General features: G+C 37.6%; 1 pseudogene; it reads right to left on the reverse strand.

The window, feature by feature from the left end:
* Window positions 1–8,217: 8,217 nt before the first annotated feature.
* Window positions 8,218–11,383, reverse strand: LOC127444800 (rho-related GTP-binding protein RhoU-like; annotated as a pseudogene).
* Window positions 11,384–12,115: the final 732 nt, after the last annotated feature.

Genomic DNA, 12,115 nt, shown 5'->3' on the forward strand with positions numbered 1-12,115 from the left:
CTGTTCATACCTTAAATCATAGTATTCAAGCACTGTTAAATATCCATCTAAAAATCATTTATGCGTATTTTACCCCCACCACAAACCCAAATTGTTTAGGAGGCCCTAAAGTGGTTCCTGTGCCCAGGGCCCTTATTAAAAAACATTACCATCATACACAGTACTGTGCCAGTTGTGTTTAGTTTGGCCATGCTGACAGACATCTCAGAGGTCTGAATGATGAATGTAGTGATGTCATGTATGTCTGTGTTTTCTATGGGCTGTTAAATGGTATGATCAGAAGTGCTGACGTGCTTTTGTGATCTGTTTAAACAACACTATAAACAGACAGCTGCCACATGTATAAGCTGACCGACAGCTGCCCGTCTGTGTGTGTCTATGAGATGCAGAGGACAGGAGAAAAAATGTGCGAGTGTGTGAGTATAGTTTGGAAATTATAGTTTGAGCACAAAATTGTTACTAGAAGTGAGCTAAACATGACAACACCTTCCTTTGGGAACATATGGGGTGTCTTCAAGTGAAAAAAAAAAACACAACATTTTTTAAAATTTATATAATGTTTTAAATTATATTTGTAACCTGTTTTATAAGATTCCCTTTTGGCATTTTGGTTAAAAATGAGTTATGCACATACACATAGTCAGTGAAGGACACTTTATGCTCTTGTGTGATATATTTGTATTTTTCCCAAATTATGGATTTGGGAAAAATGTATATGTCTGCTAGCCAAAGTGCCAAAACTTAAGCCCTGTACCTCAAAACGGGCCTGGGGGCAGATTGAGCCTAAGTCAATAGTGTCTAAACAGTGATCTTGTTGATAGTTTTCAAACTAAGCCACTAATATTAAATCTGTTCTAGTTTTGAGGCAGGAAACTTTAGACTATCGCATCACACTTGTGCAGCTCTGTTATCTCTCAGCAGATCCTGTGAGACACTGACAAAGACCATTAACCAAAAAACACTGGAGCAGCTGCAGCCGTACCACACCTGTCCACAGTGATCCTCACCAACACAGAAGGTCATCAACTTCAGTATTCTGTTTACCACTGGACAGAAAAAAACTTTATAAAGTACAGATGAACATTTTAGGTGTTAATAAGAGTAGTACATCCATGTATATTTAGTAAAGTTTCTTTTTATAAAACATTTGTATATAAGGACGTATTCACACTTAGTTATATTCACGTTTTAAAGGCATTATTTCTTTATTTTAAACAAGCAAAAGATTGAAAATCATGTTCTCATTTTAAATTTGTTTGTTTACCTTATAAAAACCTTATATGATGTTATTACGTTAATAAATATATTTATATAACATTTGTATCTAAAGACATTTACACATTTAGATTTACGTTATAAAGGCATTATTTACTTATTTTAAACAAGTAAAACATTGAAAATCATTAGGTCATATTATATTTACTGTTATTTACAGTTATGTTATGAAGATGTTGCTTATTTATTTATTGAAATCAAGCAAAAAGCTTGAAAATCATGTTGTCACTTCATATTTAATTTATTTACATTTACATTATAAAAACTTTTTTTTTTTAAATAAGCAAAAGCTTGAAAATCAGGTCATTTTATTTCTGTTTACATTATAAAGACCTTATTTAAATGTATTACATTAGTAACTAGTCATTTATTTTTAACATTTATATATAAAGACATATCTACACTTATTTACATTTACGTTATAAAGACATTTATTTATTTATAAAAAAAAAAAAAAAAAGGTTAAACAGTCTCAAAAACAAAATGATCCGCACTTTTTTTTTCTCAAAAAAAAAATATAATTTTTTTCTCACAGAACAGAACACAGATGTTAATAACAAGAAATCATTTTCTCATTTTATATTTACATTTATTTACATTATAAAGACGTTATTTATTTGTTTATTTATTTTTAACAAGCTAAAATCTTGGCAGTCATGTTGTCATTTGTGGACAGAATAGTTTAAAGTGGATCCTATCTGTCAGAGCATTACCAGTTTATTTATGTATAAAAAAGGAGCTGTCCAGCCTAACACAGGTGTGCCACAAGGCTCAGTCTTTGGTCCTTTGTTATTCTCCACTGTACATACTCCCTTTAGGTTATTACATCTGAGAAAGAAGACAATCATTCCGTTTGATTATTCCCTGAGAATGAATGGAAACGGATGTGAAATGGATTCAAATGAAGAGAATAATTCTACTGAGAGAAACAAAGAGAAACAAAAGAATGATACACTTCAAATGGCATAATCCTGAGATCAGAGAGATCAGTAGCTGTTCAGCTGCCACCCGCACACGCCCCTCAGTGTGTCCTTCGGGATTACTCCACATGTGCTGAACATGTGTCTGCCGCTGTCTGTCCAGATCTGCACTACTGCAGCCTTCACACGTCCCGTCTGTATTAGCGCAGCTGCACCTGTCAGACTGCACTGCAGCCAGCTGTGAGCTCTTTCACATCAGCACACATACACAATCACAGCTGTCGTATGACATCATAACTGAGCTGATAATGAGGCTGCAGAACACGTGTTCCATGACCAGGCAGAAATCATTGTGATTATGAGTGGTGTTTGTTTGCTAAGTAAGGCAAGCATCACTATACTTTTGTTCATTCTTAGTGTAGGGATTTAAACGACAGACTGGTCTTGTGGGAAAATCGGCGACAAGAGGTTGAAATGTTTTGTCTGCAAAATCGGTCTATGCTTTCCAAATGTCCAAAATTCAATGTTCAGAAAAAGTGCTTCCTACATAGTCTACTGATGTCGGAGATACAGTGCTTTAGGGTTTACCTGACTTTTCCCAGAAAGTACAGGTACATCTCAATAAATTAGAATGTCGTGGAAAAGTTCATTTATTTCAGTAATTCAACTCAAATTGTGAAACTCATGTATTAAATAAATTCAGTGCACACAGACTGAAGTAGTTTAAGTCTTTGGTTCTTTTAATTGTGATGATTTTGGCTCACATTTAACAAAAACCCACCAATTCACTATCTCAACAAATTAGAATACATTATAAGACCAATAAAAAAAACATTTTTAGTGAATTGTTGGCCTTCTGGAAAGTATGTTCATTTACTGTATATGTACTCAATTCTTGGTAGGGGCTCCTTTTGCTTTAATTACTGCCTCAATTCGGCGTGGCATGGAGGTGATCAGTTTGTGGCACTGCTGAGGTGGTATGGAAGCCCAGGTTTCTTTGACAGTGGCCTTCAGCTCATCTGCATTTTTTGGTCTCTTGTTTCTCATTTTCCTCTTGACAATACCCCATAGATTCTCTATGGGGTTCAGGTCTGGCGAGTTTGCTGGCCAGTCAAGCACACCAACACCATGGTCATTTAACCAACTTTTGGTGCTTTTGGCAGTGTGGGCAGGTGCCAAATCCTGCTGGAAAATGAAATCAGCATCTTTAAAAAGCTGGTCAGCAGAAGGAAGCATGAAGTGCTCCAAAATTTCTTGGTAAACGGGTGCAGTGACTTTGGTTTTCAAAAAACACAATGGACCAACACCAGCAGATGACATTGCACCCCAAATCATCACAGACTGTGGAAACTTAACACTGGACTTCAAGCAACTTGGGCTATGAGCTTCTCCACCCTTCCTCCAGACTCTAGGACCTTGGTTTCCAAATGAAATACAAAACTTGCTCTCATCTGAAAAGAGGACTTTGGACCACTGGGCAACAGTCCAGTTCTTCTTCTCCTTAGCCCAGGTAAGATGCCTCTGATGTTGTCTGTGGTTCAGGAGTGGCTTAACAAGAGGAATACGACAACTGTAGCCAAATTCCTTGACACGTCTGTGTGTGGTGGCTCTTGATGCCTTGACCCCAGCCTCAGTCCATTCCTTGTGAAGTTCACCCAAATTCTTGAATCGATTTTGCTTGACAATCCTCATAAGGCTGCGGTTCTCTCGGTTGGTTGTGCATCTTTTTCTTCCACACTTTTTCCTTCCACTCAACTTTCTGTTAACATGTTTGGATACAGCACTCTGTGAACAGCCAGCTTCTTTGGCAATGAATGTTTGTGGCTTACCCTCCTAGTGAAGGGTGTCAATGATTGTCTTCTGGACAACTGTCAGATCAGCAGTCTTCCCCATGATTGTGTAGCCTAGTGAACCAAACTGAGAGACCATTTTGAAGGCTCAGGAAACCTTTGCAGGTGTTTTGAGTTGATTAGCTGATTGGCATGTCACCATATTCTAATTTTTTGAGATAGTGAATTGGTGGGTTTTTGTTAAATGTGAGCCAAAATCATCACAATTAAAAGAACCAAAGACTTAAACTACTTCAGTCTGTGTGCATTGAATTTATTTAATACACGAGTTTCACAATTTGAGTTGAATTACTGAAATAAATGAACTTTTCCACTACATTCTAATTTATTGAGATGCACCTGTATAGCTGCAGACTTTCAAGATGTAACAACATGTCTAAACATGTCTTCAGGTTGAGCTCTGCAACTACTCTTGCTCTGTTTTAGGAGCACATAAATTAAAACAGCATCCAGCAAAAAATAAACTGGGAATTTAAGCTAGGTGCTAAATTGACATACGGATACCTGAGCCTTGGATTCTACCGTATTGACAATGAAAATACACTGCCGGTCAAAAGTTTGGAATAATGTAGCGATTTTGCTGTTTCGGAAGGAAATTGGTACTTTAATTCACCAAACTGGCATTCAACTGATCACAAAGTATAGTCAGGACATTACTGATGTAAAAAACAGCACCATCACTATTTGAAAAAAGTCATTTTTGATCAAATCTAGACAGCAGCCATCACTCCAACACCTTATCCTTGAGTAATCATGCTAAATTGATAATTTGGTTCTAGAAAATCACTTGCCATTATATCAAACACAGTTGAAAGCTATTTGGTTCATTAAATGAAGCTTAACATTGTCTTTGTGTTTGTTTTTGAGTTGCCACAGTATTCAATAGACTGGCATGTCTTAAGGTCAATATTAGGTCAAAAATGGCAAAAAAGAAACAGCTTTCTCTAGAAACTCATCAGTCAATCATTGTTTTGAGGAATGAAGGCTAAACAATGCTTGAATTTGCCGAAAAACTGAAAAAAGAAAAGGTTAGAGTGGGCAAAGAAACACAGACATTGGACAATAGATAATTGGAAAAGAGTGTTATGGATCTTAACCCCATTGAGCTTTTGTGGGATCAGCTAGACTGTAAGGTGCGTGAGAAGTGCCCGACAAGACAGACACATCTATGGCAAGTGCTACAGGAAGTGTGGGGTGAAATGTCACCTGAGTATCTGGACAAACTGACAGCTAGAATAACAAGGATCTGCAAAGCTGTCATTGCTGCACATGGAGGATTTTAAAGCTAACTGCTAAATTGACACAAAGATACCCGAGCCTTAGAATCTACCATATTAGCAATGGAAATATGTTAAAGTGAACGTTAAAATGCTCACTGTTTCAAAAGTATAGCCACACGACATAATCAATATGTGTGTTAACATGATTTAAGTGTGATAATATCGCTTCCTAACTTTTCTGTGTAAAGTTATAGCCAATTTTACAACTTTGTTGCCATGACAACGTAATGCTGTAAACCCGTACGACCGTAAAAATGTCAATTTAAACAACTTTATGGCTTAAATAATACACAACTTTTAACAAAAGAATGAATGTACGTTTTTTAAGCCCTCCAAAAATTCACCCCATTGACTTTCATTGTAAGTGCCTCACTGTAACCTTGAGGGACGAGTCAAAATTAATTTTTGTATTAATCAACATTATGCCACAAATGCTGTCGATTGAGCTTAACTTGTATTGAACCCAGAACATTCCTTTAAGGGGTATCATTTTAACAGGCAGTGATCTTAGCTTTCATCCTGTTGTCTGTATGATCTCTACAGCAGGTGAAGATTTAGGTCGAAATCCTGCAAAAGGAACACCAGTCACCATCTGCCAGCCTAATTCCCGCAGGTTGCTTCTGTCTCGTCCCATTAGAAGATCTCTTCAGATGCTCAAAGGTCAGGTCTACAGTCAGTTTAGTCAAATCACTGGTACCACATCAGCAGTTAATGCCTGGATGTGCTTTGTCCAGAATACAGGTGATCTTTCAACAAACAAAAACATGAAATTGTAGTGTGCTTCTTCACCTGAATGAACATCATTACTGTAAATGCATTACCCGTGAGAGTCAGATATTAGTGGGTGTAAGTGCTGCCATTAAAAATTGGTTGGTCAGAGCCGGCTGGATTCACTCCATTCTGGTCCACTGAAAACCTGAAGTGTTTGTGACATTGTGAAGGTAATTGTTATTGTGTGATGGCAGTAATTATGTCTACTGTGAGAACCAATCATCGCCCAGCTTGCCCAGGGAAAAGCGCAATGCACTGATTTAAGTGAATCATATCAGATTAAAGGCTTTAGAGACCTTTGACTGGGCAGTCTGAGTGACGTACATATTCTTGAAACTTTGTTTCAGCCTGTAAAAACCACATTTGCATCTTACATTTGGCAGATGCTTTTATCCAAAGCAACTTACAGTGCACTTATTACAGGAACAATCCCCTCAGAGCAGTCTGGAGTTAAGTGCCTTGCTCAAGGACACAATGGTGATGGCTGTGGGGATTGAACCAGCAACCTTCCTACCAGTTATGTGCTTTAGCCCACTACGCCACCACCACTCCAGCATCTACTAATCAAATTTCTGTGTTACTTTATTTGATATCTAAATACAATGCTACATGTAATGGATATGTCAGAGCAGACTTCTTAATATCTAAAACATTGTTTCAAGCACAAAATTAAATAACAGTACACATAAAAGATGTAAACAAAGGGCTGTACAGAACTATGAGCAGGTGTGATGCAGACGTCAGATCTTCTTTAGTCTTGATCTTCAATCTGTTCACAGGATCATCTAATCTACGACTGTGAATGCAGGGCACTGGGCCAAACTAACACAAACACTCCTGTTATTCAGCGTCACTATATAACACGTAACAGGTGAGGCAAAACAAGATCACCTTGAGGTCTGATCTCCAGACGCAAACTGAGTGAAAAAAAGACATTCTATTAGAATAACATTTAATTCTATATATGACTACAATTGGCATTCAAATAGTCTTGCTGACCCTGAACACATGGATTTTCAGTAACAGTTTGAAATAACTTTTATGATCTCTAAACTGCACCACCTTACCTTAAAGGAATAGTTCACCCAAAAATGAACACAAATTAAGGTTTTTAGAAGAATATCTCAGCTCTGTAGGTCCATACAGTGCAAGTAAATGGTGGCCAGAACTTTGAAGCTCCAAAAAGCATATAAAGGCAGCATAAAAGTAATCCATATGACTCGAGTGGTTTAATCCATGTCTTCAGAAGTGATATGATAGGTGTGGGTGAGAAACTAATCAATATTTAAGTCATTCTTTACTATAAATCTCCACTTTCACTTACACATTCTTCTTTTGTTTTTGGCGACTCGCATTCTTTGTGCATATTTGTGCTACTGGGCAGGGAGGAGAATTTATAGCAAAAAATAACTTAAATAATGATCTGTTTCTCACCCACACCTATCATATCGCTTCTGAAGACATGGATTAAACAACTGGAGTCTTATGAATTACTTTTATGCTGCCTTTATGTGCTTTTTGCAGCTTCAAAGTTCTGGTCACAATTCATTTGCACTGTATGGACAAAAATGTAAATTCTCTCTTCATTTACTCACACTCATGCCATCCCAGATGTGTATGAATTTCTTTCTTCTGCAGAACACAAATGAAGATTTTTAGAAAAATATTTCAGCTCTGTAGGTCCATACAATGCAAGTGAATGGTGACAAGACATTTGTAGTTCCAAACATCACATAAAGGCAGCATAAAAGTAATCCATAAGACTCCAGTGTTTAAATCCATATCTTAAGAAGTGATATAATAGATGTAGGAGTGAAACAGATCAACATTTAAGTCCTTTTTTAAACTAAATCTCCACTTTAACTTTCACTTTCAGATGTGAAAGTATGGACCAAAAGAGCTGAGACATTCTCCTAAAAATCTTAAATTGTGTTCAGCAGAAGAAAGAAAGTCTTACACATCTGGGATGGCACGAGGGTGAGTAAATGATGAGAGAATTTTCATTTTTGGGTGAACTATCCCTCTAAAGTGTTTACTTAAAGACTTAGAGTAAATTATCATTTTGTTGTATAAAACATGTCTTAAAGTCAGCATGAAATCAAAAATTGTCCCTGTTTGTGTTCATAATCTTTGAAAAATTTGTTTGATTTTATCTGGAGTTTTTCCCGCAGCGTCAGACTCCTCAGCCATGCCCCCTCCTCTGCGTGCTGCATACTCGCCAGGATGATGGCATCAAACACCTCCTTCAGGTTCTTCTGCGTCAGAGCCGAGCATTCTGCAAACGTTAAGGCTCCGCGCGCACAAACAGGCTTCCTCTCTGCTCACCGGTTTTTCCTGGCTGTCTGCAAATTGGATCAGGACCTGGACGTCCTCACGCAAGTCACACTGGGTGCCCACGAGGATGATGGGGATGCCTGGACAGAGATGGTGGACCTCCGGAGCCCAGCTATCCATCATGCTCCTGAAAGAGGATGGTAAGACCACACTATAGCAGAGCAGGAAGACGTCAGCGTCACAGTAACAGAGTATACGAAGGCGGTCAAATTCATCCTATAAACAGGAAAGCAGAAGACATAACAAACTTCATACTGGGAGACTTACAACAAAGATTAATAACATTTTAATACCTTCTGCTGATGATGTCATATCAGTTATTTTAGCATAATTTTCCTCTACTTCCAAAGTTGCTAGTGGTTTTCTATTCAAGATACGCCACTAAATATGCAACAAAGCAGTACTATTTCATCAGTCAGATTTGTAAATTAAATTATACTGTGTGCTGAACACATAACAGATTCAGTATAGTCGATACGGAACTCTACATGACCGAGTCCTCAGAGAATAAAAGGAACTAATTCTAACACTAGGTGGCGGTCATCCGTCATATACCGTAGCTTACATTCAGAAGCTGGTCCACTGAACCCCACATCTGCCATTCAAAACAGAGAAAATGAGTTCATCCATCCATTAAGAGAGCAAAAATACAGATAGATAGACAGACAGACAGACAGACACACAGACAGACAGACAGATATATAAGTAGACAGACAGACAGACAGACAGATAGATAGGAGATAGATAGACAGACAGACAAACAGAAAGACAGACAGAGAGATATATAAGTAGACAGACAGACAGATATACAAGTAGACAGACAGACAGACAGATATATAGATAGACAGACAGACAGACAGATAGATATATAAGTAGACAGACAGACAGGCAGATAGATATATAAGTAGACAGATAGATAGATAAGTAGACAGACAGACAGATATACAAGTAGACAGACAGACAGGCAGATAGATATATAAGTAGACAGAAAGACAGACAGAGAGATATATAAGTAGACAGATAGATAGATAAGTAGACAGACAGACAGATATACAAGTAGACAGACAGACAGACAGATAGATAGATATATAGATAGACAGACAGATAGATATATAAGTAGACAGACAGACAGACAGATAGATATATAAGTAGACAGACAGACAGGCAGATAGATATATAAGTAGACAGACAGACAGATAGATATATAAGTAGACAGAAAGACAGACAGAGAGATATACAAGTAGACAGACAGACAGATATACAAGTAGACAGACAGACAGATATACAAGTAGACAGACAGATAGATAGATAGACAGACAGACAGATATGTAAGTAGACAGACAGACAGACAGACAGATATATATATAAGTAGACAGATAGATAGATAGATAAGCAGATAGATAGACAGACAGATAGATATATAAGCAGACAGACAGATAGATAGACAGACAGACAGACAGACAGACAGATATATAAGTAGACAGACAGACAGATATATAAGTAGACAGACAGACAGATATATAAGTAGACAGACAGACAGATATATAAGTAGACAGACAGATAGATATATAAGCAGACAGACAGATAGATAGATAGACAGACAGACAGATATATAGATAGACAGACAGACAGATATATAGATAGACAGACAGATAGATATATAGATAGACAGACAGATAGATATATAGATAGACAGACAGACAGATAGATATATAGATAGACAGACAGATAGATAGATATATAGATAGACAGACAGACAGATAGATAGATATATAGATAGACAGACAGACAGATAGATATATAAGTAGACAGACAGACAGGCAGATAGATATATAAGTAGACAGACAGACAGACAGATAGATATATAAGTAGACAGACAGACAGATAGACAGACAGACAGATAGATATATAAGTAGACAGACAGACAGATAGATAGACAGACAGACAGATAGATATATAAGTAGACAGACAGACAGATAGATAGACAGACAGACAGATAGATATATAAGTAGACAGACAGACAGATATGTAAGTAGACAGACAGACAGATATATAAGTAGACAGATAGATAGATAGATAAGCAGACAGACAGATAGATAGATAGATAGATAGACAGACAGACAGACAGACATATATATAAGTAGACAGACAGACAGATATATAAGTAGACAGACAGACAGATAGATATATAAGTAGACAGACAGATAGATATACAAGCAGACAGACAGACAGACAGATAGATAGATAGATAGATAAGCAGACAGATAGATAGACAGATAGATACATAGACAGACAGACAGACAGATATATAAGTAGACAGATAGATAGATAGATAGACAGACAGACAGATACGTAAGTAGACAGACAGACAGACAGACAGATACGTAAGTAGACAGACAGACAGACAGACATTACCCACCTGTCCTGCCATGTCACACATCTAAAGTTTAACTAGTCTCCCGTCCACTGCAACCCTCGCTGTGAGAGAAATGTTCATTTATCAATTAGTTCAACAAATTTCAAAATTAAAACCTGTGAATGTGCATTATTTTTTTATCATTGGCACATGACATCACTAAAAGTCTCTATATGGATCCTAGAAGTCCATGACAGGCATTTTTATACATGTTAAATATGTTTTAATATAAACATGATGATATAAAAGAATATAAACCCGATCAGGTGGCTACAGCAATAATAGGTTAATGTACCTGTGAAGTTGTCAAAGGCGGTAAGATGTGTTCTGCCGGTATCCGTTAGTGGTGTAGCTGACGATCAAACTCGTCTTGCCCACCGCTCCATCACCGACCAGCACGCATTTGACCTTGCGCTCAGGTGAGACGGCTCGTGCCGGTGCCGGTGCCGGTGAGTCCCGGGGAAGTGTTGCGCGCGGTGGCACCGGAGGCGCGCCGTAGTCTTCATTCACTGGATCAGCCTCATCCTGCGATGGCATTGCGCTTGCCCGTAAATAAGTGCAACTTTAGCGGTGCAAAACAGTCCGTCTCCACAGTCAAGACATGACAGGATTTGTTAAATCACGACATTATTTACCATTCCTGCATCACTGAACGATTGCTGGGAATCCCTCGCGCACCTGCTGCTCTTTCTCTCGCGCGCGCTCGCGTCCTGTTGATTGACACACGCGCATCTGCTGCTGTAAGCGGATTAAAACACGACACATGCGCTCAGTGTTGCGTTTCAAACAACCCCGTCAGATCTGGAGGAAAGCTGAGGAAAGAGAAGAGAAAGTTATTTTCTCCTTTAAAATTAAATGGTGTTTAGGATCGTTTTGGGTTTGATTTTTCATAAGTCATTGTAGTCTAATTAAGAGGCTAAAATAACAATAAATACACTGGAAAAGAAGACTAGTAAGATTTACTTAATTTTTATTTAGCAGGTGGTATAAAATTAAGTAAAATCTACTTAACTTCATGAGATAATATTGATTAAAGTGAGTGAGTACATTTTATTTACAAAATTTGGTTAATTTTTGTATTGATTTATTAAATAATACAATAAACAACTCAACAGAAACATTTAAAGATGCATAAAGACAAAGATACAAAATAGACCTACATAATTCAGTTATTAGCTTTGATTTGATCTATTCTACATCACCTTGCTTTACTGGCGACAGAAACAAGACACAGGTTTACGCATACAGACCTGAACACTTGGACTTGGT

Source organism: Myxocyprinus asiaticus, chromosome 8, assembly GCF_019703515.2.
Source record: "Myxocyprinus asiaticus isolate MX2 ecotype Aquarium Trade chromosome 8, UBuf_Myxa_2, whole genome shotgun sequence".
In the NCBI taxonomy this organism is placed as follows: domain Eukaryota; kingdom Metazoa; phylum Chordata; class Actinopteri; order Cypriniformes; family Catostomidae; genus Myxocyprinus; species Myxocyprinus asiaticus.